Source organism: Symphalangus syndactylus, chromosome 17 (assembly GCF_028878055.3).
Source record: "Symphalangus syndactylus isolate Jambi chromosome 17, NHGRI_mSymSyn1-v2.1_pri, whole genome shotgun sequence".
In the NCBI taxonomy this organism is placed as follows: domain Eukaryota; kingdom Metazoa; phylum Chordata; class Mammalia; order Primates; family Hylobatidae; genus Symphalangus; species Symphalangus syndactylus.
The window spans coordinates 30,674,521-30,699,301 of record NC_072439.2 but is presented as its reverse complement, the minus strand read 5'-3'; the positions used below and the strand labels follow the sequence as shown (position 1 = coordinate 30,699,301).

Here is a 24,781-nt window from a genome sequence, read left to right as displayed (position 1 = left end):
GGCAGGAATTTTTCGGTAGTATGCTAGATTGATTCTGATTGTGAAGATTGTCAGAAACTTGTGATTGATTGAAAGGAAGAAAAGCATTCCTCTCAGCTGCTAGTAGAATAGAATGTTTATTTTTAGTTGACTGACTTTTATTTTTTTTTTTTACAAAAATGGCAAAATTGGTGATTTGACTAAATTGACTCATTCAGAACACTTATAGAGATCAGATATCCAGAGCACATGAACAAATCCTTTTCTTTAGTTTTGCATTGGTATCTGAATTCTGGCTTTCCTGTTTACTAGATTAACATCACTAAACTTTAGCTTTGCCATCTAAAATGAAGACTAATAATACTACTTGCCTCATAGAGTTTTTGTGTTACTTAAATGAGATAATTTGGGAGGCCACCATCAGCAGCTTCAAGATGAAGCTGAACATCTTCTTCCCAGCCACTGGCTGCCAGAAACTCATTTAAGTGATGATGAATGCAAAATTCTTACTTTTTATGAGAAGCGTATGGCCACAGAAGTTGCTGCTGACGCTCCGGGTGAAGAATGGAAGGGCTATGTGGTTTGAATAAGTGATGGGAACGACAAACAAAGTTTCCCTATGAAGCAGTGTGTCTTGACCCATGGCTATGTCCACCTGCTACTGAGTAAGGGGCATTCCTGTTACAGACCAAGGAGAACTAGAGAAAGAAAGCGAAATCTGTTATTGGTTACGTTGTAGATGCCAATCTGAGCATTCTCAACTTAAGAGAAGGATATTCCTGGACTGACTGATACTACGGTGCCTTGTTGCCTGGGGCCCAAAAGAGCTAGCAGAATCCACAAACTTTTCAATCTCTCTAAAGATGATGTCTGTGAGCATGTTGTAAGAAAGCCCTTCAACAAAGAAGGTAAGAAACCTAGGACGGAAGCACAGAAGATTCAGCGTCTTATGACTCCATGTGTCCTGCAACACAAACGGTGGCATATTGCTCTGAAGAAGCAGTGTACTAAAAAAATCAGGAAGAGGCTGCAGAATATGCTAAACTTTCGGCCAAGAGAGTGAAAGAGGCTGAAAAGAAGCACCAAGAACAGATTGCCAAGAGACGCAGACTGTCCTCTCAGCGAGCTTCTACTTCTGTCTGAATCCAGTCAAAAATAAGATTTTTTGAGTAACAAGATCAGACTAAAAAAAATAAATAACATAAATGAGATAATTTATGACCTGAATGCCTAGGGCACAAACATTAGCTATTATCATTCACATTCATAACAATATATCTAGATTTCTATTCACCTTGTAGGAACAGAGTGAAAAGGCCTAATTGCTTATGGGGAGAAGGAGGGGAAGACATTTCTTCTTTCATTATAGAGATTGAGAAGCTTGGACACAGGGCATTCATGGACACAGTTATCTACTATGTGCCTTCTTTTCCTGTTTTGTTTCTACCATCCACATTTCTCCACCCCCAACTTGCCAAGCTCTTCTCTTTTCCTGTGTCTGCTTTCTCCTTGCTTATACTCCTCTTCCTCCTTGCTACTTGAAATTCCATAAAATATTTTTTCTTCCCTGGGCCGTTGGACATGCTGTTTTCTCTGAATGGGATGGTCTTTCCCTCCAATCCCTCTGTTCATTGAATTTGAAACTATTATTCGAAGCAACATGTCTTACTTCTATATTTTCTGATTCACCACTGGGTATTCTTTGCCCTTCTGTGAGCACCACTTGTGTTCTGAACCTCTCTTCAAACCATTTCTTGAACTGCGAAATTGGTTATTTATGTACTTGATTTTATATACAGACCAAATTGCATATTCTCTCTGGGCAATGGCATTGGAAAATGACATAGGTAGGCGGTATGAAGAGATCCCTTCAATAACCATTTCCAAATAACTGTATGGAAATGCTAATAGATATGAAAGGAATGCTGACTTACTTTGAGGAAACTACATCAACGTGGTAATATCAAAGGGAATCTTAGAATGACAGGATTTTAGAGAGGATCTTAGGAGGATGATAACAGGAAAACATTGAACTTCTCAGGGATTAAATTTCTCACAGAACTGGATTTCTCTGCGGATGCTCTATCACATCTTCCCTGGCCATGAGTTCTCTGCCTTCTCAACCCTTGACTTCCAGGGTCTTCCTCAATAATAAAGCCTAATGTGGATTCTTCCTGGGGATAATTATCCACCAAAGATGGGAAGGTACCATGGATAGCCTAGAAATGTATGAATCTCCAGTCCATTTTGTTGCCCACCCTGTGCTCCACTGAGTGACATCAGTGGCTGTGGGACATACCCTGCCATGAGGCAGACAGTAAATTGACACCACAGCCACTTTCTAGAGTCCTGAATAAATAAGTGGGGGGCCAGGAGAGGAGCATATGCTCTTGATGTCTTAGTTAGCATTTAAGTTATTCTTAGATGTAAAATAATATATATGTCAGGCTCTATCCCCCAGCTTATTTGGTGCACAACAATCTTTCACGCAGCAACCAAGCTGGAAACTGTGCTTCTATTCTCACTCAGCTCCTCCCACTCCCTGGTGCTACTCAGTGGACCTCCTGGATATCTAATCTACTCTGTACACTTGTCAGCATCCCTGCCTACATCTATGCCTGCACTGGCTTTGTAACTAAACTGAATGATGCTTTCACTCTAATCTATTTTTTTCACTCAGACAGGAGTTTCTTTTTCTAGGATCCAATTGTTTTATGGCATTCCCCTATGTAAAAACTGCCAAGAGCTTGCACCTTCTTATAGGATTATGTCATGTAACCACCTTCCCAATCTGGCCAGTTTGTGTTTTCCTATTCCTAAGATCCTCTCTGAGATCCTGTCATTCTAAGATTCCCTTTGATTTTCCACATTGATGTACTTGTAGTTTTCTCAAAACAGCATGTCATTTCATATCTCTTAGCATTTCCATATCTTGTTACCTGCCAAGAATGCCTTACCCTGAACCTACTCTCCTTTACCCAGCTAGTTCCTACTTACTGTTTAAGATCAGCTTCAGATGAAATCTTCCCGTTTATATTTCTGTGTATCTACAACATTGGGTGTTAATACATTACAGTATTTCTCACATTAAATTCTAGCCATTTGCATAGTTCTCTCTCACTAGACTCTGAGCTATTCATTTTTATAATCCCACCTTCCCACACATTTCAACCATATTTTCTTCAATCCTTAGCAGTAGCTATTATTTAGTAGATGCTCAATTTACTCAAAAATTAAATCGTACCATTAAATAAGAATGACTACAATTTAAATAAAATATTTAAATATTTTAAATGAATAAATTAATTTTGGAATAAATATACTGAAAATTCTATTAATGTGAACCCTAATTGACCAGTTCATTTCATAGAAGAGTTCTCAGTTATATCCCTCAAATAAATTTCCTAAATAAGAGCAGCTAAATTATATTTTCTTTTTAAGTTATAAACACTTGAAGTTCTCAAGTTGAAAAACTTGGATTATATTAATGATCATGTATAAAGTATAAAATGATCATGTATAAAGTTAATTTTTAAAAGTTTGTAGATTAACAAAGCAGATCTACTGACTTTTGCTAATGTTCTAGCTAGTGAACTGGACTTTGTTATCCAATTAAAAAAAATTTTTTTTAACTCCAAACTTTCGGTGTCTCTGGAGTGCTCAGCTATAGTGTATGATTAGTTAAGAAAACAAATACATATGCTCACTTAGTTGGTTTGCCTTTAAGTCTCAGGTTTTCATTTTTGAAATTATCTTAAACAGTATTTAGACTTTGGAGTCCCACTGCTGTTTTTCAAGTGTTAATGGAAAAAAAAAAAAAACAACAAAAAACTTCAAAGACCTGGGCCCTTTAGTTAAAAAAAAAAAAATCAGGAAGTTCTCACAGTTATTGGAGGTTTATCTGGTTTAGCAGAAATTATTTGAGTTGTACGGTCATCTTATTGATTTTTTATTTTTTTTCAACAAGATTACTCATTGGAGACTAGGAGTCCTTGATATCCAATTTTAGTACCTCATCTTTCCTCTATATGCAAAAAAAAGCATTTTTAAAAATGCTGTTTGAGCATTTAAAAATTTTTGGAAAATAGTTTTCTGAATATCCAGCATTAGTTCTTCACTCCTCTTTCTTTGGGCAGAAATGAAGAGTATGAAGAAAACTGCCGAAGAAGAGTTAAATAATCACCCTTTTCTGAGCCAAACCCAGGGCCTCTTGGTTTGGGTGAGATCAAGTATCAGCACAACATTTTTTAATTTGTGTCCTTTAAAAGGGTTCTTTTCAGGACACTGTGAGGAATGTGAGGTTTGGCTTCCTTTTTCACGTAGGAAGTGCTGAAAGGAACACTTTATGCCTTTTATGACTATATGTTTCATGAAGAATTTTTAACTTTGTCATGGTGTACAACTAGAATAGTACTTATTAACTTTTAGCTCGATAGAGCTGTGTGCATCTACAGCCAGGCCCAGCTACTCCTCCTCCATCAGGTGCTCCTACATCCATCTCCTTTATCCCCTCCATCTGACCAGTTGCCACTCCTATTGGTTTCCCATTTCAAATGCCTCTAAAACACAACCTTTCTCACCCAAGCCTTTCTATCTTTTCCTCCTCATTCCTTGTTCTCTCTGGTTTAAACCATTCTTCACACAGCTCTTACCCATCTTCACCCCTTTTCCAAAATGTCCCAATTTATCATAAAAATTGAAACGGTTTTTCCTAGTTTACAAATGCTCCTTAATCTGTTCCTATTGTCTATACCCAGTCTTGATTGTTACTGCTCTTTTGAACCTACTCACAAATTTCCTGTTTCCCAAAGTAGTGAATTTTGGCACATGCTTCAGAGTCAGAGCTGTTTGTTAAAAAATGTACATTGCTGACTTCAAACTTTTGGGTTCCAGCCTGGGAATCTGCATTTAAGTGGATTCTTCCAAGTGATTCTTATGTGCATTAAAGTAGAAAACCTCTGCCCACTTGCCTCTCCTGTCCTCACTGACTCTACTTCTCTTTAAATTCTAGAAAACATGCCTCTTCTGCATACGGTGAAGTCTCCAATACATGTTCACTTATCACTTATGCTGCTTTCTGATGATTTGTGTTTCTGCAACTGGAGTATAAGCTCCCTGAGGCAGGGGTCATGATGAGGCAGAAAGATCACTGGGCTGGAAGTTGGACAAGTTGACCTCTATTGCAGTTTCTACCTATGAGGACAAACATGGGATCTTACCATCTCAGTTTGCTCATAGGTGAGGGTGAGAACTGGCAGCAATGACGTCTAAGTTCCTCTGTGCTCTAAAAGCTGCAGTGTCACAGTTGCAGAAAGGTCAAGAGCTTCAAATCTTAGCTCTGCCGTTAGCTGTGTAATTTTAAGCAGGGAATAATTTCTTCAAGTCTTCAGTGGGGTGGGTAATATATACCTTCTGAGGTTGCTATGAAGATAATACATGTAAAGTGCCTGGCACAATGCTTATATGTAATGATATTTGCATATTATTATTCCGTGTTCTCCCACACCTCTCCTGGTGCTGGATAAAGACAGGCTAGGACTTATTGGAAGATCACATTCTTTTAAGACACTGTCCTCTTGCATAGATTCTATTTGTAGACAGTTTAATGATAAAACATGAAACTGATTAGGTGCACACTTTGCTCCACTACTTAATAACTTGTGACCCTTGTGCTTGTTATTTTAACTTTTTTGAAATGGAAACTCAAATACTGTCTTTACTATAAAGTTGTTGTGAGGTTTAAATGAAATAACACATTTAAATGCCCAGCCAGTGCTTAACCCAGAGCGAATGTTAGCTACTGTTAATTCTTCTGCCTAGAGTTAGCCTGATTCAGATGAAAGCACACTGCTCTGAGACTCAAAAGACCTGCATTTGAATCCTGAAATAGCCGTTATCTCACAAGATTTTCAACGGGTTATGGTATCTGCCTAAACTTTAGTTTCCTGCTCTGCAAAATAATGCTAATAGTAACCCATTCTGTAGGGCAGCAAGAGAATTAGATAAGGAAATACATGGGAAAATATTTTCATAAGGTAAAGTGCTACACCAGGCATTACTTATATTTATTGTTATTATCTTCTCTGTATCCATAAAATGAAGGAATTAGATAAAATAATAGCCAATTACTTCATTGTTTATTTAAAATGTACCAGGTTACAAGCATTTAATCCGCTCACTTAATCCTCACAAAATCCACTGTATATATTATAATTCCTCTTTTACAACTGTGGAAATTGAGGTTCGGAGAAGCCAAATAACTTGCTCAAGGACTCACACCCAGTTGCAAAATTGGAACTGGAAACCAGGAAGATCGACACCAAAGAGCAAACCCTCAACCACTCTTAGATTTCTAAGATCCCTTCCAGCCAAGCAATCCTGTTCTCTTGGTCATGGCTCTTCATGAAGAGATTGGACCTGGTGGTTGGAAAAACATGTTGGGAGCTTTCCCATTGAGTGGAAGAATCCCTGGAGTTTTAGAACAAAACCAAGTAGCTGTTACATGGCTACACTTTGCCTTCACTGCAGGTTCCTGATTCTTTATGGTTGGACGTAGAAGCTCCCGGGACCCTGCAGCCCTGCCTGCATCTCCACAGACTGGAGAAAACCCAACTGTTTAAGTTTCCTCACAGAGAAGACTCTGGCTCCTGCCTCTCCTTAATTTTGTCAATTGCATTTCTTTATTTCAATGCCAATCTAGTCAGAGGTTTCTTCTGCTTCAGCTTCCATAAGCTTAACACCTTTCCACATCATGACTGTGACTGTTTTTCTTGTGATGCCACATTTTAAATCTGGCATGTGTTTGTGTCTACCAAGTTACTAAAACCCCATTCAATGAAACAGACTCCCGAAATCTTATCTTTTTGTTTGTTTGTTTGAGATGGAGTCTCGCTCTGTCGCCCAGGCTGGAGTGCAGTAGTGCGATCTTGGCTCACTGCAACCTCTCCCTCCCGGGTTCACGCCATTCTCCTGCCTCAGCCTCCAGAGTAGCTGGGACTACAAGCGCCTGCCACCATGCTCGACCATTTTTTTTTTTTCTATTTTTAGTAGAGATGGGGTTTCACTGTGTTAGCCAGGATGGTCTCAATCTTCTGACCTCATGTGATCCTCCTGCCTCGACCTCCTAGGGTGCTGGGATTACAGGTGTGAACCACCGCACCTGGCCCTGAAATCTTATATTTTTTTTCAATCATTTTGCCATTAGGTTGATAATTAAGTCCCCTCAGTACTCCTTTCTCCACCTTTACCTCGTCTCACATACAATGGTTTTTAAAAGTCCAAGTGTCTGGTGATATGCATGAGTGCTGAGATGTAATATCTCCGTCTGACTTTTGAACAACTATAGGTGGATTTATGTGGTAGCTACTGAGAATTATGGTTGATACATATGTAGCACTTGTAAATTTGCCAAGTGCTTTTATATATATTTTAGATCTCAACAGTATTATCCCCATTCTATAAATGAGGAAACTGAGGTTCAGAGTGGTGAAGGGCTCTGCTCTAGGTCACAAAATAGAGTTGTTGGACTCGAATATGTTTATTGAGTCTGGGTCTCATATTCTTTGCATTACACCACTCTCCCTATATATTTTCTAATCCCTAACTGGTCTAACTTGCAAAATGAGATTATGTAATTATGGCAGAAATACCTTACATTGACATAGTGTTTTATAATGCACTCATATCTCATTTGATCTTCACAACAACCTTTGAGTGAGATTCTTTCTTACAGGTAAGGAAACTAAGGTTCAAGGGAGCTAGATGGCTTGCCCAAATTCACACAGCTAATCAGAAGCATAACCAGAATTATATTCTTTGTGGTTTTTATACTCTGCCAACCTGCTGATTGTGACTTGGATAATAAGATACTTTAATCCCCATTTGTTTTATAAAAAAATAGGCAAACCAAAGATTAATATGGAGAAATCAGTCACCATCAAATCACATTCACAATTTTATCTTTTCTTTTAAAGTTCTATAATTGAAAATATTCTTTTAAAGATCTGTTTTAAAATTTAAGAATAATGATAGGGATTTAAGTTAATGATTGAAAAAGGTCCCTCCTTTTTTCTTTTAAGAAATGATAGAATTATTCTATTATCATATTCACAAGATAGCCCAAAATGGGCTTTTGATTAGGATTGCAATTAAGTGAATGACTGAAGACATCTGAAATTTATATTCTTTCACTAATTAATTAATTCTTTCAGTCATTATTCAGCAACTGCATTGTACCAAGTGCTATGCAACAATTGCTGCATTAATTATTACAAAAGAAAATTTGAGATACATTTATAAACAAACCAAAATCAAAGCAGAGTTAGGTAGTTTGGCCTCCAGTGCATGTGGGATTCGACTTTATGTCATTCTTTATTATTTCCACGAAAATAACAATGTAGATTAGCATCACTCCAGCTTCATTTCATTTAAGCCAAAAGGGGAAAAAAGTTTAGTTTGTAGTTGGATAGTCTTTATTCCTCTATTTTGTAGCTATATAATTTCCTCTTCTTCCCCCCTTACTTTGCTATGTGTGGGTGGGTGCCTTATTTGGGGTTTATTTTTATTTTAAAAAATTCTGTATTGTATCTATAAGGAAAAAGATACACATTGAATAAAATTACATTAAAAGTTAACTTCACATTGTTGCTTTAGAGGTTTGGAATTTGATTTTTTAAGAGAATTAGAATTTAATTAATTAAGGGAAACAGGAGAGAGTATTTGGCTCATATGCCACATGATAATCTATACATCCAGAAAAACATACCAATCTAAGTTAAGAAGAAAGAGAGCCTGACAATGAGTGGGATAGTTTTAAGAGTGAGTCCCATCCGAGGCCAGAAAGGCACACATCAACCAGGGTCAGCCTGATGGCTCTCAGCAGCTCTACAGGTCTCCTGTCATCGCATCAATTCTTCTCCTGACCCTACTTTTTAGGCTTTCATTCAATGCAAAAAGTAAGTCTATAATTGCACAATCTGAATGAGAAACAAACAAGTCCCAAGCAAGCCCCTTATTTGTTCAGTTTAGAAACAGCATCTCTGGGTGACCCCAAGTGCAACATTGGCCAAAGGAGCTAGTCTCCATTTTCACTTTATGTCGATCATTTTTTGCTGGTGTAAAAATTTTGATTTCCACATTTATATGTAGAATGTAATAGAATTTTAATTGGCCTGATATGTTAAGAATTTCTGTAAACTAACATTGGGGTTTTCTTTGAATATCAAATGTTACCTGTGGAAATGGAATACTCTTAACTCTCACACAATGTAGTTAATTCATGGGCCTTTGACAAGACTGTAATGCTGGGAGACTCCTCATAGCAAAAAGTGATTTCTTCATTGAGAATCAAGAAAAACGTTCATGACCCCAGAACAACACTTTCTTTTTAATGAAAGAATATTTCTTCTTTGACTATAACTTTAATTAAACTCTATTAACTTTAATTTAATTTAAGCTATTAAATAGTTCAAATGCTATTAAACTCAAAGAACATATTTTTTAAAAGGTATTTAGTTCCTGGGCATTTTTCCTTAATCTCACACAGCCTTAATTACTATCCACTTATTGTTAAGTATATCATAAAATAAAATATAATGTATAAATTGCATTAATCACCATAAAAGTAAACTTGAGGCAGAGCCATAAACTAACCAAAATCAGAGGTACAATAAAAAGGCAAAGTACATAAAACATCTTCAAACACTTGGACCTCCATGGATGGTGAACAGATTTTATTGCATTCCTCTATTATTTCCCTAGAAATGAGAACAGACTTTTCATGTATGGTGCATTATTATGTAATATTCTCATTCTATTATCTGATTTCTTTCTTTTTATTCTGCCCTATTTTAATGTCTTTTCCCCAAAGTAGGGCTTCTCTGAATCTATAATAATTTTCAGAAGTTTGCCAAGTCATATATTCTCCTTTCGTAATTACTCATATAATTACAACACCCTGGCACATATTAGTAACCAGGGAAACAGGGTTATTTAATTATATGCTAATGAGCATTTGCAATTATACATTTTTTTAAATCCATAGGAAATTAAGAAAATGCTTTTCATCAAGCAGAGTATTGCTTGAAATCTATTTTCAATAATACTGCTGATTAAATCACTAAATAAAAATTTTCATTGTCATAGAAGCTATGAATGTTAACTCTCAGAATATGGAGTCTTTGATTCTTGGATTGAAATCAATTTTGGATGTCCTCAAGTTCAATTTTTCTATGGCTTCAATAACAGATGTTTTATTAAACCTTTTCTAATTTGCAGTACACACTTGTTAATGAGACATTGCTTAAATACCTCCAGGGATGTAATGTTTACCATCAAAGAAGGCTGCCTGTTCTGATGCTGAACAGTGCTAATGATTAGCAGATACCTCTTGAGCACCTAATATGTGCAAGAAATTCTTCTAGACATGATGTAGAATATAAATTTAAGTCAGAATTTACTTTTGTGCATAAAGTGCTGACACTCAAGCAGAAGATATCAGAAGTCTACATTAAAAATGGCATGATTGGACCGTAATATACACACTGTTCACATGCCAGTTTAGATTTTATATGCTCTGACCTCCACTAAACAGTTGAGGCAATTGCTCACTCATTAGGGCAGAGATAATTCGATGCCACTCATCATAGCCTTTACTTTCAACTTTATCTCCCCTAGGTCCCCCAAGCTGCATCTCTTTGAGTTTACACTTGAACCTTCTCTTCCTGCCCAGCAACTTTTAATTGACAGCATATTTGCACAGGTGTCTGGGAATTTGATTTGGCACTTCCCAGAGGCTCTTGTGCCTGACTGCACTTTCAGTTCCTTGTCACTTCCTTGACTGGGCAAACAGTCACCACCCACCTGTTCAATTCCAGAACATTCCGGCACAGGTGCCAGTCCAGCCTCAGTGCTCCAGGCCTGCTGCAGCCAGCGAAGCCAAGTACATATTTCATGGAGAATAGTCAGTCATAAATATTGCTGAAAAGTGAATGAAAGTTCTCTTTTGAGAGGGTCCATTTTACTGTTGGAAAGCCCTTCTGGTAAAGGCAAGAATGACCAACCTTTTCAAATATGAAGATCACTTTTAACATCCAAACGCAAATGTCCAGTCACCTGTTAGCAGTTATACTGTTGGCCTCTCTTGATAAACTAATAATAACAATAACAATAATATAAGTTAAACATATTCAAAATACTATTATGTTATTTTCTATTTTATTGATTCTAATCTTTTTATTTTTTAAAACAGTGGCACTTATGCTAGTGAGACATATTATTCCTTCCAACTGTTGGCAGTGCTTTTTGTTAGTAGCTTTATTAAACGCTGGTAGTAATTCCATGTGCTCTTGAGAATACATATTTCATAGAATTTGAACCAGATGATGATAAAAATACAATATGGACACATACTATGCAAGCTGATTATATGCATTATCTCTTTTAGTCTTCAAAACTGCTCTATGGGATTTGCACTATCACACTTTATTTTTATTATTATTATTATTATTTTTTTTTTTTTTTTTTTTGAGGCGGAGTCTCGCTCTGTCACCCAGGCTGGAGTGCAGTGGCGCAATCTCGGCTCACTGCAAGCTCCGCCTTCCGGGTTCACGCCATTCTCCTGCCTCAGCCTCTCCGAGTAGCTGGGACTGAGGAAACAGGTTTACAGAGAATGAACAACTGCCCTGGTCATAGAGTTACAGGTGACAAAGCTGGGGTTTGGCTCCAGGCTGGTCTGTCTTAAGGGTCCTTACTCTGTGACTATGCAGTGGCGTTGCTCCAGCACCAGGAAGGTGGTTGCAAACAAAGGTAAGAAAGTCTGAGGTGGCTGAGAGTAAGAACTGAATTCAGAATTTCCACCATCCCCAGCCCAGCTGCCTCTGTTGTGCTAGCTGATACGTCAACCACTCTTTAAACTAACAGGAACTGAAAGAAATTTATTTCAGTTTCCTAAAATAGCCACTGAGTTAACTTAAATTTGAGTTTCAGGTGATTTTACTCATCCATACATGTTTGTTTACCTAGAGCTTTCAAGGTGTATGTCTGTAGAATGATAAGCATCTAGGTTATCTGAACACATCCCTTGGTTTTATCTTCTAACTAAAACAAGATCATTATATAATTATTAATGTGGGTCTTCCAAGTGAAAACAAAGACAGTAAGAAGTTTCAATTGTAATAAAGTATATGATGTTTCATGGATCATAAAGAGGAGAAGCAAATGAAATAGGAGTTAAAGAGGAAGGAGGTGTTATTTTGACCTTACTGTGTCAGATAATGCTTATGTAAAAATAAGTTGGCATTTTTCCTGCACGTTGAATAATAGTTAAGCCTTGGGAATTTAGTGTTGATAAGGGGATGGGCCTCTGATAGAAGGAACTTTCATTTATCATCAAAACTAGGACCTACTGGAGAGTAAATGGGGGCAGATTTAATAATTACAACAAAGCGATGAAAACACTGGGACTGTTCTGGGTAAACTGGCAGGTGGTCACTCAAACTATAGAGGAAAGGGTACAATAGCTAGCTCTATTGACTACAACAAGGGAAGAGAATAGTAAAAAATAAAATGAGAAAAGTGCATTGGAATCATATTGTGAGGACCTTGAATGTCAGGCAGTATTTTATGGACAAAGTCTAGTCATTGAAAATTTGTGAATAGGTGGATGCGTGATATAAACTGAACTGTCTTCCAGAGAGATGAATTTGACAGTAGAGAGTAAGATGAATGGAAGAGGGCAGATACTGGAAATATTTACTTGATATGGCCATGATTTCTCTTCCATCTACAAGACTTTCTTAGAGAATTTGCCTCATCCACAGTACATAAGGATAGTGCCATGTATCTTTATTTTTCCTGATCACATCTGATAGAACCAGGGGTGGACATAGGGCTTTTGTTGGTCCAGTGAGATATTTTCCTCTCAGAAATTTGGAATTGGGACCAGAAACTGGGTTGTTAAACTGTGGAAATTCATCTTTCTGAAATTCTTTTTTTTATTTTTTTATTTTATTTATTTATTTATTTATTTTTTTGAGACGGAGTCTTGCTGTGTCGCCCAGGCTGGAGTGCAGTGGCGCGATCTCGGCTCACTGCAAGCTCCGCCTCCCGGGTTCAGGCCATTCTCCTGCCTCAGCCTCCCGAGGAGCTGGGACTACAGGCGCCCGCCAACACGCCCGGCTAATTTTTTGTATTTTTAGTAGAGACGGGGTTTCACCGTGTTAGCCAGGATGGTCTCGATCTCCTGACCTCGTGATCCGCCCGCCTCGGCTTCCCAAAGTGCTGGGATTACAGGCTTGAGCCACCGCGCCCGGCCATCTTTTTGGAATTCTTGAGGTGGACCATGACCAAAAGGATGAGTCTAGCAGGACAGTAGTTGTGTGTGGAGAGAGACTAATGCTGCAAATGTGCAAAGTGAAGCAGATATGTGAGAACAAGTGTGTGTGTGTGTGAGAGAGAGAGAGAGAGAGAGAAGGGAGGGTGGAAAAGATAGGAGAGGAGGGGAGGGGAGGAATGAGAGATGTTGCCTAATGGCTTTAAGGTCCTGGAATAGCTCTTGTACATCATGCTCTATAACATTCCTCTGTGTTGTCATTGTTAACTATTTTTGTTTTAATATAATTTGATTCAGTTTATTTTCCATGAAAACAAATAGCTCTAAGATAAAGTAGGAATAGTTCCCCAGTAAGTCCCACACATTGATTCTAGAATTGCATTTTTAAACACAAAACAAATCTCCTCCTTCCTATCATAGCCCTTCAAACATTTTAAGACAACAATAATGCCTATTGCTGTTTCCTACAGTTTCCTCTTCTTCAGGCTAAACATTTCTTTCTTTAGCAACATCTGTTTCATCATCTGTTTCTTTTTAAATATAACACTCAAATTGAGCACCTTATTTCAGAAATCTTCTAACTAGTGCAACAATAGTCAAGCTATGGCCTCACAACCCTCTTTTCACTTTTCATCCCTTGACTTCAGAGGTAAAAAAATTAGAGCACTTCCTGTTCCTGACTCTCTTCCAGCTATGGGAATGGGAGTGCAGAGGACTTGTAGCATGTTTAGCTAATATGTAGGAAGAAGTCCCAATAATACTGCTTCCTGAATAAAAGGGCAAAAATTTACTAGGAGAAAGATCCTTTATTTTTCTTTTGTCTAGGGTAATGACATAATGCTTAAAAGTTGATGTGGTTTGGCTGTGTCCCCACCCAAATTTCATCTTGAATTGTAGCTCCCATAATCCCTACATGCCATGGGAGGAACCCAGTGGGAGGTAATTGAATAATGGGGTGGGGTTTTTTTATGCTGTTCTCATGATAGTGAATAAATCTCACGTTATCTGATGGTTTTATAAATGGGAGTTCCCCTGCACATGCTCTCTCTCTTGCCTGCCACCATGTAAGATATGCTTTTGCTCCTCCCTCATCTTCCACTATGATTGTGAGGCCTCCCCAGCTGGATTGGACTGTGAGTCCATTAAATCTCTTTTCTTTTATGAAATACTCAGCCTCAGGTATGTCTTTATTAGCAGCATAAGAACAGATTAATACAAAAGTGTAGCTCTGCTCATGCAATTATGAGGATGTGTATGCTGATGCCAGAAAATAGAGGGAGCCTGGGCCCTAAATTCTGTCACTGAGCGAGCATAGCCTCTGTGGACTGCCATCACCACATTACTTGTTGCAGGAAACAATAAGCACCTTTTTGTTTAAAGCAATGTAGTACATTTTTCTGTAACTTGCATACAAATCATAATTGATAAACTTCCTAAGGCCTGGATATGATACTTTTTGTAAATGTGATTTAAGATTATATGGGCTTTTAAATCATCCATATCATATAAACACTGTGATTCATTCAATCCCAGTGAAATTTTTCCTAATTTTCAAATTTATCCTCTGTGATAAGTATTTATAATTTCAAACTGTAAAACACAAAAATAATTTTACTCCATTTCCTAAGACCTGTCTATTCTGTATACCTGCTTTTCTTTCCTATGCTATTAAAAAAAAGAAGAAAAATCAACATCTAATAAATTGATAGAGAAAAACATGGCAGAAAATTTGCAAAGCTCTGAAGCTAGATTGTAGAGTAGGATAAACAGAAGAATAAACCAGGATTTAAACACAGTTTTCTTCTAGTAAGGACAATAAAGCATATTCCCAAGTACAGATAAAGCAGGTTGAGTGAAACCATGCTCTGAAATAATAATTAGTACAATTTTAAGGTCTGTAACTGTTTCCTACTCTTATCCAACAACGGCATAGAGTGACTCTAGTCAAGTAGAAATGATGGTGTGTGTGTATGTGTTCAGTTTAAAGAGTGTTCGAGATGAAGTCCTACCCAATTCTGGTTCCGTATGGTGTATGTATGGCATGAGTAGATGTAGAAATTCCCCTTCCCAGAAAGGAGAACCAAGGAGACCTGATGTCAGGGCAAGTAAAAGGCCAAATGGAAATCCTTGGGTCAGGAGTCATTGTGGACCCTGTGGGCATCAGCAGCAGGTGTAGGCAAGTGTATTAAGGCTCGGGGAGCACCAGTAGATGCAGAGGGAAAAGAAACCTTCACCTAAAGGTCAAGTGCAGCAACACAGCTCAGTGAGACCAGTGAGGAGCTGAGGACAGAAAATGTCCCAGGGACCTCTCACTCCTACCACCATGATGATTTCTAGAAATCTCATTGCTTAGAAACTACTTGGGAAGAAAGGAGAAGGTGAAGAGATGGGAGATAACCAAGAAAGCATGTGCACTTAAATAGACCAAGTTAATCTGCAGAAGGCTAAGCTTGAAACAGAAGTAGAGTATGTTACTTAGAATGGGTCTTTTTTTCCATTACTGTTCAAAGAAATAGGGGCTTATAATTAGATTTCATTTCCTAATGTAATTACATCTTAAATTATATCTGATTTAGGTGTGTAAATTTTAAAGCCACTTTAAATACAGATACTTGATTTAAGGAAGTGACATGTACAAAGTCAGATGAGAGTTTGAGAGGGGAGAGCTCGCTTATAGTTGGGAGCTTAAAAGGCGACATTTGAACAAAGCCATAAAGGATGTGTATGATTTTTAACGGGAGAGAAAAGGAAGAGTGAAGAAGGGTATTTTAGAGGCATGATGCTGGAGTAGAGGAACAGGGCGAGCAAGGGAAGAGCAAGAAGCTTGTTGGTTGGAGGATATATATGTTGACAAAAGCATAAAGTTTCAAAATTGGAAAGGACTTTAGAAATGTAAATTTTTGAAATCTGATCTTCTCATCTTACAGATGAGAGCTCCATAATGTCATGCTCACATTGATAGTGAGGTTTAGTCTTGGCTCTTGTCACCAAGCACAGGTGAGTTCTTGATTTTCTACAACACCCTGCCAGGATTTTAGAGAGGAATAATGAAGGCTGTTGTTTCACTGGCTCTGCTAAGTCACTGGATGTTTATGAGAGGATTTTAATAAAATCAGTCTGGTTGTAGAGTAAAAGGAAAGACTCAGGAAAGAAACAGATAGATTAAGGTCCAAGAGAAGTACAGTTGTTCAGGGAAGAGGTAACAGAGCTAGGGTGGCGCAGTTGAAATAATTATAATTTTTGGATGATAACGATCATTTCTCACTAGGTTATTTCTTGAGGTTCTCTGGTTTTCTAGTGCCTAGAATAGTGTTCAGGAACCTTGAATGGACTATTTAATGAATGATTGAGTAAACGCTGAAGTTAGTGGCCCTTCAGAAGGAAGCGTAAATTAAAAAAAATACTTTTGTGTCTCCTTTATAGAACTTTTGTGGCTCCTTCAAAGGAGAAATGTTGAGTTTGAAGGAGAAATGTTAAGTTAGTTTGGACCTACTGGGTTTGATGTAGAGCAGTGTATTCTACATGGATTTCTCAATCAGGCCATTGGAATGTGGACCTGGAGCTGTGAGAAAGGTTAGGACTACAGATTTATAGATCTTGAAAAAAAAATCAGAAATATGGTGCCAGTGATTTTAAAGCTCTACACAGGGCTCTTCACATAACTAGCAAAATGAAAGCTGGTCTTTCTCTCAGCAAAGTGGACTGTGCCCTCCACTGAATATTTAGAACTTTCCCGTCTTGTATGCTGATCTCTCTTTCTGTGTTGTTTTGTTTTGTTTTGTTTTTGGGTTTTTGTTGTAGTATTTTTCAGCACACATGTGAAAGTTCAGTAATCTTAACTCAGCGGTCATAGTCAGCTAAATGCTGAAACTGAATAATGTATGGGTGTGGTGCTGTTTACTGGAACAAGTGGTTTATTTTATTGCCTAAATTTCAAATCCTTTAATATGTTTCCTAAGAAGTCATCTGATTTGGAAAATTATTGCAAAAATAAAACTGAAGAACAAAAACTAAACCTATGTCAGCCAGTTGAAGTGAATTATTGTGTATCTGTTTTTCTAGAATACATTTACTAATAGGAAATCAGTGTCTACCAATCTATACTAAATAAGTGTTGAACAAATATTTAAGTTATTAGTTTGAAGATGTGCTAGCATTGCAGCCTGCATGCCTGAGTCCTGCTCTTGATAGGGAGAAATAAAGAAAGAAAGAAGTGAATGAAATGAATAGTAGCCCACAAAGAAAGTTCAAGGAAAGGACTGTTTTTATATGATTTTGAAGACGGGAGACCTCACATCAGCAAACAGCATTACAGCTATTGTTACATCCCAGATGTTTATTGTGTAGAATTAATGGCAGCAGTGAGTGGAAATGTTTTAGGCTGACTTTAACGTCACAACCCCCAGACTATGGATAAGCTGAGAGGCTTCACAGATCATCCTTTGAGAACCACCAGTCTGATGGCATCAACATTGACCTTGATGTCAAGGGACTCGCATTCTTGTTATGGTTCTGTCTGTGGCTAACCATATGTCCTGGGGAAAGTCATTTAGCGTCTGCTTTGGTTTCCTGTCTGAATACCTGACCCTTCCTGCTTTATGGGGATGTTGCAAAATGAGTAGAGAGAGGGTATGAGAGAATGCTTTGTATTCTTATAATAAAGGTGCTCTGTGATTCTAAAGGATTATTATTAATTCATCCAGAATAAAGAGTATAAACTAAGCTGAACAATAAATAGACCTGATGAAAGTGCTCACAGTTTCCTGCTTTGCATAACACAAATCTCTGCCTTGGCTGCTGTTAGCACCAAAGGATTCCAGCTACTTGTTCCAAATGTTTAATCAGTGATTTTATGTGATGGCAGATTTGGTAATGTTTAAAAGAACGTGCATAAAGATGAAACAAACGTTATCTGGGACAAGTTGATCCAAGGATAGGAGTTTTATAATTAAGAACAGTATTTTACACACTACCACCACCACAAGCACCCAAACAACTGATTAAACGATGGAACAGTAACCAAGTGCAACCTGATGTTGGATTAAGATTAGCTCCATAAACAGCCAGCAGCAACATGTTAGCCTACAAAGGACTGAAGAATCTTGTGGCAAATCTTTAATTTGTGGCTAATGACTTAATCAATCTCATGCAATTTCAAAGTCGGAAAATCTGAGGAAATAAATATATGAGAGGTTGAAGACCCAAAAATACAAGCCATGCAACTTAAATCCTCAGCAGTTAAATTTATATTTAACAGTCATTAAATACTGGGATCATATAAGGGGCCAAAATGCCATCAGGAGGCATGAAAATGGCTATGTTCACTTTTTTAACTGAACTAAGCAGATTTAATGTTTTCCTAAGAAAGGAAGCGAAATTCAACTGTTAGCAAGTCACAAATGATTCTAGTTGGCTTATGGTGGACTAAATAGAAACTTATTTTTAAGGGAGTGAATAAAAACATTTTTATTGGATACTTTCTATAATATCCCTGAATCTAAAAGTTTGTGATTTATAGGTTAACTATCCAAATTATATAAATATGAAAATTTTCTCCCTAAACTAGTTCATTGAAGAGTTAAAATGAAATTAACAATCCGACTCCTGCCTTCAGTTTAGCTTCATCTCTAGCTGCTCCTAAGAAGCCCAGCCATCAAGCCAACTGTGACAAGGTTTCCGAAGCTGCTGTGATTTTATAGAGGGTTGCCTCTGCCTGGAATGCCCTTCTCCTCCCCTGTCTGGCTAACTCCTGCTCAGGCTTAGAGAATCAAATCATCATTGCTTCGTCTGTGAAGACCTCCGCAAGCCCACTCTCACCATCTCTGCTGCATCACAAATGAGGTCTGTCCTCTTCCTTTATGTTCCCAGAGCTTTATACATTTGTCTTTATTTTACCCTGTATTGACTTTTCTAAACTTGCCTAGCCTCCCACCCCTATAAAGCTAGAGATCAATAAGCTATATTTTCAGTTTTTGATCAACCTTCTTCTCTGTCTCTATCACACACGGTTTCCTTCTGCAATTTTAATCTCACTTTCTTCTAGATCTGCCCAGTATTGCAGACTTTGGGCTTGTTTCTTCACTGTAGTGTTCAATTTAGCCTTTGAATCACTTGATGCATTTAACTCAATTTCACTCTGAAGCGGATCTTTCTGCTTCAATCCACCTTCGTTGTGATTTCCTAGTCTAGCCTGAACTCTGACCTCTAGCACCTAAATCTACCTTGGATCTACTCGAATCCCAGTAGGATAGGGATGGAGGTAGAAAAGGCAGCTAAGGCATAGCTATAATAGCTAGTTACTTGTCTGTCTTCTCCAATTGACTACAAGTTCTCTGAGGGCAGGACTTTTGTTATTTTAATCTTGGCATCTAGAGGACCTGGCACAGTTCCTAGTACATCGTAAATGCTTGATAAATGTTTATAGAATATATACAATTTATGTATTTTTAAAATTACTAAAAGGGAAATAAAATTTATTTATTTGCCACTTATTGATTTTAAAATAAATACATAAATATTATTTATTTTATTAAATAAATAAATAAGCTTCATTTATTTGCCATTTGTTAAATGACAAACTTGGAGCATGGTATTACTTTGATATTTTAATCACTCCATTAGGAAATATATTCTTCAACCAGGACAAAATATGTTTATTTACAAGGAAGCCAAATGAAAGTTTATAGTTATATTGGTCCAAATGAAGACCTCCTCTTTCTTCTCTCTGTTATTTGCCAATGCAGGGGCATTTGATAGCTCTGAGAAACCTACTTTGAAAGCCTACTAGTTATCTAGCAGACTGATTTTCCTGTTTTCTAGTTCCTTATTCGTAACGTGTCACCATCTACAATGGGGAACTCTAACATGAAGGCTGGCCTTTGGTTTACTTGCTGAGGAGACTAGAATCTGGCCCACAAATTCAGATCTTTTGCTGGCTTACTATTCCCTGTGAACTAAGTTCCTAGATAGCAGTGTCCACCATGCTGATCACTTATATCCCCAGCATTAAGCACAATGTCTATAACACAGTAGATGCTCAATATATGTATTCATTGCAAGAGTGAATGATAACCTCCAGGGCTCTTGTTTGCCAAACATCTCCTGCTCTGAGTCCTTTGTCATCGGCCATACCCAGCCATTGGGAAACCACCATCCCACTTGGCAAATATTGCATCCTGCACATGCACACAGACCATCTCTGAACTTTGTGTGCTGTATCTGGTGCATCTGGCTGTGCTTTCTGAGCCGATTTCTATAGTCAGTGCTGTCAGTACTGGTTCCCGCTAATGTTCTGGATTCAAATCACAGTCTACCTATCTCTTTGTTCCCCAAGCCCAAAGTGGTTCATTAACATCTCTTGTCTGTGATACTCTTTTTGATATTGAACATCTCTTAGCACCCAACTGGCCCACCAATGCTGGCTGAATGGAATTAAATTTAAATTTGCATGGCTGAGTGCTCCTCTCCCTGTGTTCTCAGGGACAGTGCTCAGAGGGCCTCTGATGAGATGGGAGAAGAACCTGTCATGGGCTAGGTTCAGGCCTCTGCATGCTGCTTGTGCAATCTTACAGATTCTTCATAAGCTTTGGAATAGGCCAGTTCAACAGGAACTCATGTCCTTAATAGGAAGTTATGAATTTTAACTAAGGTTAAGATTAAATTAATAATACATTAAACCAGATCTGCTTCCTAATTATCATTCTAGGTTGAAGCAAGTTTTTAGAAGTGAGGCAAAGTCAATGATTTCTTTCAGATTTTGGATAGCCAGAATTCCAGGAGACCCAGACTCTTCCCTCCCACCTCCCTTCCAAGTCACTCCCTGCTGAAATAAGCCATGGCAGGAAAAGTTATGTTGTCTGTTTTGATATAATTTTTAGATCTCTTCTTCCTAAGTTCATTAAAGCTTTTTTCCCCTCCTGTAACAGTACATTGTTAGCCTTGGGGTTCTGGCCAAGTTCCAATTTGAGCAATTAATTACATTTCAGTGCTCAGCTCTCCCTGAAGTTTCAGACAGGAAAGGTGCGTTCTTTGTCTTCCTCAGCAAGTCACTCCTGATGGTGAAGCAGCTGTTGCTGCCTCGCCAGAGGAGAGAAGGTTGAGAATTGGTGAGAAAGCTTCCTGGCTCTTTGAGGGAGCTGCTTGCAGAGTGATCTGGGACAAAAGGCATCCTTGGGAATGTGAGGCTTTTTTTTTTTTTTTTTAACTACAGCAGTTTCCAAGCCATCCATCACTCCTCTTTTGAACCACTGGCTTAGCAGAGAACAAAATGGGAAGTGATTGTGTTTTCCTGAAGAGCTGTTTCTGAATGTGATGGCTTCCTTTGAAGCCCAGTCAAAGGGATGTTTTTATTTTGTTTTTGTTTTCCTGAAATCCCATCAGTTTCCCTCACCTCCTACAAGACCTCACACCACAGCCTGCCATCATGCCTGATACCTAAGTGGCTGCCTTCACAGCTAACAAAAGACAAAGAACACACAGATGCAGATTATTCTAAAGGTGTAAGTTAAAGAAATGAAAGAGGCTTTCTTTTTAAGTTCAAATAGCAAAAGCAACTAATATTCTTTGGAAAACACACGTGATAACACAACACCCAAATTCACTTGGAGAGGTTCCCTGTGACATGCTCTAACAAGTCAGAAATTCGGTAAGTGTAGTTATATCCTGCAAGTGATTTTGAAAAGGTGTAGAGAATAACCCTTTCTAGATGCATACTCTATGTTTTACTTGGCCCAGACAACAGTGTTTGATGGAATGATAATTGGATGTTGATGAAAAACATCAATCATCGTTGCATTGTGACTTGAGTTGTATTTGTTTAATGTTAAAACTTTCAGTTTTGAAATAAACCATTCCGTCTGGGGAACAGTTGATTTTGTTTCTAAAACTTCATTCTTTCACTTATTAGGCACGAGTGAGTCATTCCTTATAACAATTGGGGTTATTGAAAATTCCAGAATTACTCACACAGGTTTGAAGCATTTTTCAAGTAAAGAAAACATCCTTTTTTTGGTTGTTGACTTTAACTATCCTTTCTAAAGCTCATGGTTCTGGTACAGCCCTATTGCTAATACTCTTACTGTCCAGGCATGCTTTATGTATATTTGTATTCTTCCAAAACAGGTCATCTATACTGTTCTGGGATCAACTACCTTTGTATTCATTTCTTAGTGGCCAATGTCAGCCTCGCAAACATAACATCTCTACATGCAAACAACTGGTTGCACTCAGTCCCTCCCAGGTTTAGCCACAATGTAGAAGAAACACTATCTCCTCACCATTTCATTCTTTTTTTATTATTATTATAATTTAAGTTTTAGGGTACATGTGCCCTTCCTGAGTCATTCCTCTGGGGAAGCACCAACAAATCCTCACTCTTGTTTTCACCAATTACAAGTCAGTTAATGTTTTATCCCATAGATCACTCTCACATATAAACACTCTGCCTTGTCAGTTGGTTCTGGATTCCCTACCATGCCTTTCCTCCTTTTCCATCATCCAAGGAAATCATTATCTCCATCATTCTACTCATTACATCATCAGGGGCCTTATCTCAGCCTGAAAGTATAAATCCGTTCTTAAACATCTCCCTCGCTAGACTGTAAGCAACAAGAGTGAAGTGTTCCCATCTTCATTTGCTCACTGCATTATTTGTTTTTCCCTTTTTCTAGTGCCCAGTATAGTGCCTGGAAAATGATAATATTTATTAGATAAACAAACCAATAGAAAAGCTTCAGGCACTTTTAACTTTCATTATGAAATATACCCTTCTTTCAAGCACCAATAATCAAGATGTTTAAGTTGCATGTAGGAACACAACTTTAATTCCTCATTTATTTAATTTTTTTATTTCCTATGTTGCATTAATTAGACATGTGGCAACAATATGATTTCTTTTATTTTTTTCATTGAGCTAGACGTATTTCAGTTACATAGTGTGGCTGTCTTGGTTTTTGTGAACTACTTGGAATGTAACTACAGTCTCTAACATCATTTTGGTGTCGAAAGGAGACTTATCGAGTCAGGCATCATGCTAAGTACTTTTGCACATTTTAATCTATTTCATCCTCACAATAGCTATGTAAGGTTAATATTTTTTATAATCATTTTACAGAAAAAGAAATTGAGGATTGCAGCGGTCAAGTGGCTTGCCAAGGTCACACAGGTAGTTAATAAAGTTGTCAGGAAGATCTGCATGACTTTAAAGCCTACGCTTTCCCTGTTATATGACCTGAATTTTAAATACATATTTTGAGAACAAGCAAAAAAGACATCCTAATTAAGTTCATTTTAGATTAGTGGGATCAACCTTCTAATGAAGCAAACAGTAAAAGCTTCACAGCTCTGTCAACAGTTGAACTAAAACTTTTGTTCGCCAGATTGACCATTAGTTTTCACTGACCAAATTAAATATAATGTAGTGTGGATGTATTAATAGCTACAGCCATGTTTAACCAAAAATATGACAGTCTATTGTAAGTTTGTCAACTGAAACCAAAAATTTAAACTTTATCATGTGGAAGGTCAAAGGCTGGGGCTAAGGGTGTCAGATGTCTGACAGAGTCTCCAGACCCACAGAGAATAGAGGAGAGTCCCTGTTTAATATTAATATTATCCAATAAGGATCCTGAGTATTAGACAATGGGAAATGTGTCGAAAAATATGGAACTCACATGAAGGCAATTTAGCTACTCCAACTAAATTGCATCATTTCTGCAGAGTGGTATTTTTGATGGAATACCAATCATACAATGGCTCTCATCCCACAATATGTTAAAAGTGCTGCCTGACAGTTTTCAAATAGAAAGTTAAGTACCGTTCTGCTTCTGAATGCAGTCTAAATTTTAATACCTTAAAAAGCAGAAAGCAAAAACACAGGTGTGGTAAGCAAGAATACTTTTTGTGGGGGTGGGACTGCATGACACATGATGTTTAATAATTAAGTTGATTGGATTTTGCAACTTCCCATAAGTTATTGTGGCACTGTGTACTCATCATTATAGACAGAATGTATTTGTTTAGAGAAAACAGCTCACAGATTCATTTCTTTATTTAGGTATGTACCAAGAAACATTTTGAATGGTCAAACTAAGACTTTATTTACATAGTTACATAATTTTCTTTCATCTTGGGATTTCAAAGAGCTTTATGATGTTGCGTTTTGAGTTGATTAAGCCTCACAGCTTCACTAAACACTGTATTATAATATTACAGATGAACAGAAAAGGCAGAATTTCAGTTTCTTGGGTGGATTTTCTTTGTGTTTGAAATTAGCTAATAAAGAATGCATGATGCTACATATAAAGATTTTTTTTTTAAGATATAGTTTTTGCTTTGGGATAATTTTAGATTTAGAAAATGTTGCAAAAATAGTACATAGTTTTAATACATTTTACCCAGTTTCTCCTAATGTTAACACCTTATAGAATTGTGCATAATTCCTCATTTATTTAATTTTTTGGGTGCATTACTACT

General features: G+C 37.5%; 1 pseudogene; it reads left to right on the top strand.

Annotated features, from left to right (window-relative positions):
• The first annotated feature begins 413 nt into the window (after positions 1 to 413).
• On the top strand, positions 414 to 1,138 carry LOC129465734 (small ribosomal subunit protein eS6-like; annotated as a pseudogene).
• The last annotated feature ends 23,643 nt before the right edge of the window (positions 1,139 to 24,781 follow it).